General features: G+C 43.7%; 1 pseudogene; it reads left to right on the plus strand.

Annotated features, from left to right (window-relative positions):
- The first annotated feature begins 1336 nt into the window (after positions 1 to 1336).
- LOC109243133 overlaps positions 1337 to 5166 on the plus strand; it is a 31520-nt pseudogene continuing 27690 nt past the window's right edge.

Raw genomic sequence — 5166 nt, forward strand, 5'->3', positions numbered from 1 at the left:
GTTGGGATTCCCGCTCCTATATAAAGGGGACCCTTATCATTTTCTAAAACGGATGATATTCAATACAAGAACAAGAACATTCTCTGCTCTCTAACTTAAATATATTCTCCCTTGATTTTATTGCTTATATTTGTTACATTGCTTACATTTATTGTGTTTCATTGATTGTTCTTCATTTATTACTCATCATTGATCATAAAGAGCCCTCATCAAAGCTCTTAGAACTGTTACTCCTTCGTCGGCTATCCACAGCCTAACGCTTTAGCTCGACCTCGAGTCCCAGTATAGGCTAGCTCGAGACCCCGATTCTCGGCTACTCGGTTTGCATAGCGTTCTATCTTCAAGCTCTTACCTTATTTTCTAGTCTCACGCTTAGCATCTATTGCCTAACAACTAGAATAAAAATAAATCACGTATTTTTAGAACCACTAAATGCCATTTTCAAGGTAAACAGTTTGGCGCCAACCGTGGGGCTAAAACTAATAGTGATCTTTTTCGTGCTGGTTTACTAAATAACACAAGTTATCCTTCACACTTTTTCTTGTCCAAGAATCTTTGATTTCAGGTCAAAATGTCTCACTCGGTGAATGCACATGAAAACAACGGTCCTGAGGACCATGGAGAGAATGGTGTAGTTGTTCCAAGTATCGGTGTACCACCACGAAACCCTGAGGATGCACCAGCACCAATTCCCGTGGATGTGGTCTCACACAACACCCAACACGTCGATATAAGCTCCCACACTAACAGGAGTATACGCCAAGAAAATCAACAGGAAACTCGAAAAAATCCCACCCTGGAAGAAAGAGAGGCAGACGGGAGAAACGGAGCGGGAAAACCTCAGCACATCGTTCGTATAATCATTGGGGGGACCGACGTTCCTCAAGGACCCGTGATCAAATGGATAAAAGTTCCCGCTGCAACAGAAGGGCAAATCCGGGGCCGCATATCTGAGGACGTCCTCGCATTTAGCAAAGAGGATTTTGAGACTTTGTCTCATCCACATAATGATGCGCTGGTAATTTCGTTCCTCTTGAATAACATTCAAACTAAACGTGTACTCGTGGATCCAGGTAGCTCGGCCAACGTAATCAGGTCGAAGGTGGTATAACAGCTCAGACTGCTCGATCAGATCATACCTACCTCCCGAGTCCTCAACGGCTTCAACATGGCTGGCGAAGCAACGAATGGGGAGATCACCCTCCCGGTCAACATGTCCGGTGCAGTTTAGAATGCCAAATTCCATGTCATTGAAGGTGACATGAGGTACAATGCGTTGCTTGGTAGGCCATGGATACACAATATGAGGGCAGTACCGTCAACTCTGCATCAGATGATGAAGTTTCCAACAAAAGACGGTATAAAGACAGTATATGGAGAACAGCATGCGGCAAAGGAAATGTTCGTGGTCCACGGGGAGGCACCAAATTCTATACCCTCCACCTCGGAAGAGCTGGAAGGCAAACAGACCCCCGAGGACGATGAAGATGATTTCCTCGCTCCCCGAACTTTCGTTGCCCCCGAAGAGTCGGATGCAACAAAGTCAACAATTGAAGAATTGGAGCAAACTATTTTGATCGAGCATCTCCCAGATCGGAAAGTATACCTGGAAACAGGATTAACCCCCGAACTCAGGAAAAAACTCATTCAATTTCTTACTAATAACATCGATTTGTTTGCTTGGTCCCATTTAGATATGACAGCGATCCCACCAGAAATAACCACCCATCGACTAAGTGTCGACCCTAGATTCAAACCAGTGAAGCAAAAAAGGAGACCTCAGTCCGAGATAAAACATGCGTTCATCAAGGACGAGGTAACAAAACTCCTCAAAATAGGGTCTATTAGGGAGGTAAAATATCCCGAATGGCTGGCCAATGTGGTGGTAGTTCCCAAAAAGGGGAATAAGTTAAGAATGTTCGTAGATTATAAAGACTTAAATAGAGCGTGCCCCAAGGATTCATTACCGCTGCCCAACATCGACAGCTTGATCGATGCCACGGCCGGCCATGAGATCCTCACCTTTCTCGACGCCTACTCGGGGTATAATCAAATTCAGATGAACCCCGAGGACAGAGAAAAGACTTCGTTCATCACGAAGTACGGCACGTACTGCTACAATGTGATGCCCTTCGGGCTAAAAAATGCGGGAGCCACGTACCAACGCCTAGTTAATAAGATGTTCGAACACCAGCTAGGCAGGTCCATGGAAGTTTACATTGACGATATGCTAGTTAAGTCCCTGCGCGTAGAGGACTATTTGACTCATTTGCAGGAGACATTTGACATCCTTAAAAGCTACAACATGAAACTCAATACCGAGAAATGTGCCTTCGGAGTGGGTTCGGGCAAGTTCTTAGGCTTCATGGTGTCAAACAGGGGGATGGAGATCAACCCCGACAAATCAAAGCCATCAAAGAAATCACGGTGGTAAACAATGTGAAGGCCGTGCAACGGCTGACCGGGCGGATAACAGCCTTGGGTCGATTCATATCAAGGTCATCAGATAGGAGTCATCATTTCTTCTCTTTACTCAAAAAGAAAAACAACTTCGAATGGACCCCGGAATGCCAACGTGCCTTGGAGGAGTTAAAATGATATTTGACAAGCCCACCTTTACTCCACATCCCAAAAGAGGGTGAAACGATGTATTTGTACCTGGACGTATCCGAGGTAGCGGTAAGTGGTGTGCTGGTTCGAGAACAATAAGGTACGCAGTTCCCTGTTTATTATGTAAGTCGGACCCTGGAGATGCCGAAACCAGGTATCCGCACCTAGAAAAATTAGCTCTTGCATTAATAAGCGCATCTCGAAAATTAAAGCCTTATTTTCAATGCCATCATATTTGCAAAACCTCGAGTTATCGGGCCAACTGGCCAAGTGGGCCATTGAACTCGGGGAATACGATATCGAGTATCAACCCCGAACGGCTATCAAGTCCCAAATTCTGGAGGATTTTGTGGCCGACTTTACGCCATCCCTCGTGCCCGAGGTAGAGAAAGAACTTTTACTAAAAACGGGCGCATCTTCGGGGGTATGGACCTTGTTCACTGACGGCGCCTCGAACGTGAAAGGGTCCGGGCTCGGTATAGTTCTGAAGCCACCTACAAGCGGCATGATTAGGTAATCTATAAAAACTTCAAAGTTAACTAACAACGAAGCCGAGTATGAGGCTATGATTGCAGGTCTGGAATCGGCCAAAGGCCTAGGAGCTGAAGTCATCGAAGCAAAATGCGATTCCCTCCTGGTGGTAAATCAGGTAAATGGGAGCTTCGAGGTTCGAGAAGACAAGATGAAAGATACTTAAACACAATTCAAGTCACATTGCACCGCTTCAAAGAATGGACTCTGGTCCACATACCTCGAGAGCAAATAGCGAGGCCGACGCCCTCACAAACCTGGGATCATCTATCGAGGAAGATGATATACTCCCCGGGGCTGTTGTTCAGCTATTCAAATCAGTGATCGAGGAAGGTCATGCCGAGATCAACTCCACTAGCCTGACATGGGATTGGAGAAACAAATATATCGACTATTTGGAAAGTGGGAAGCTACCCACGGACCTAAAAGAGTCGAGGGCCCTGCGAACCAAAGCAGCCCGATTCTCGCTCAACAAAAATAGGACTTTGTACTATACTAGTAAATAGATGTACCAGCTATGTTTCTTTGTAATAATTACACATGTACCATGTTGGGATTTCCCCTCCTATATAAAGGGGACCCTTATCATTTTCTAAAACAGATGATATCAAATACAAGAACAAGAACATTCTCTGCTCTCTAACTTAAACATATTCTCCCTTGATTTTATTGCTTATACTTGTTACATTGATTACATTTATTGCGTTTCATTGATTGTTCTTCATTTATTACTCATCATTGATCATAAAAAGCCCTCATCAAACCTCTTAGAACTGTTAGTCCTTCATCGGCTATCCACAGCCTAACGCTTTAGCTCGACCTGGAGGCCCAATATAGGCTAGCTCGAGACCCCGATTCTCGGCTACTCGGTTTGCATAGCATTCTATCTTCAAGCTCTTACCTTATTTTCTTGTCTCACTCTTAGCATCTATTGCCTAACAAATAGCATAAAAATAAATCACGTATTTTTAGAATCACAAAATTAAATCTAATTGTAATTACCATTTTCAAGGTAAACACACTTCTTGTGCAGATTTTAGTGTTGATCCCAACAGTGTCTAGCTGCTCGTGCACACAGTCAAAATCTGGCCAAGGCCTCCTGAAGGCCAGGAATGAAATAGGCACTGCTGGTGGCTGAGTTGGTCCTACCGGCTCCAAAGTATCCAGAACCTACTCCTTAGCTGGAGTGACTGGTGACTCCACAAGTGCTGTCCTAGCTGTATGTGAGTCCAACATCGGCCTCTACCGCGACCCTGGCCTCTCGTGGCATTGGCCTCTCGCGGCCCTAACTGGTGGTTGTCCACCTGATCCGGCTGCACCTGTCGTCGCCATCTGTAAGAGAATAGAAGATTCAAGGTTCAAGCTTCGGAATAACAAATCGGCACGATAAGAATGCAAGAAAGTGAAGTTTTTTTTTCCTAACAGTTCGGTAGTCTCTCGAAGATAAGTAAAGACGTATTCGATTGTTGTAAAGTGTAAGGTGATCACAGTTTACTGATTGATGTGAATTTACTATTAGTAATTGAATTTAATTAAACGTGACATGAATTAAATTTTATTTACTATTATGCGTCATTTTCCATGCACTAGTTCCACTCACTTTTCATACCACTAACTTTCTTTGTAATTGCACCTTAGTTTGGAATTAATAATGATCTGATGGCACATCCTTCTAATGGTGGTTGCTTGTTGATTGTGTTTTTTAGCACATCTCTTCTTTCACAGTTTCAAAAATATAAAACATGGAGTAGTGTGTAGATTGAACATGTGATGTATTTTTTGATTGACTCTGCGACCTCAAAAGGTGAAAAAGCCACGACCTACTACTCAGTAGGATTTTTCCCAACACTTCAGTAAATCACTGAGCCAAAACAGCATTAAACTTTTTGTAAACCTAAGGATTACCTCTAATCCCGTTGTAGCAACCAACCTCTAACTGTTGCGACAACTTCAAGTTAACTCTAACTTGAATACTCAAAGTACCTATTACAATTGCTTCTAGATAAAGCTGAAAGGTACAATATG

The sequence above is a fragment of the Nicotiana attenuata genome, unplaced genomic scaffold (genome assembly GCF_001879085.1).
Source record: "Nicotiana attenuata strain UT unplaced genomic scaffold, NIATTr2, whole genome shotgun sequence".
In the NCBI taxonomy this organism is placed as follows: Eukaryota; Viridiplantae; Streptophyta; class Magnoliopsida; order Solanales; family Solanaceae; genus Nicotiana; species Nicotiana attenuata.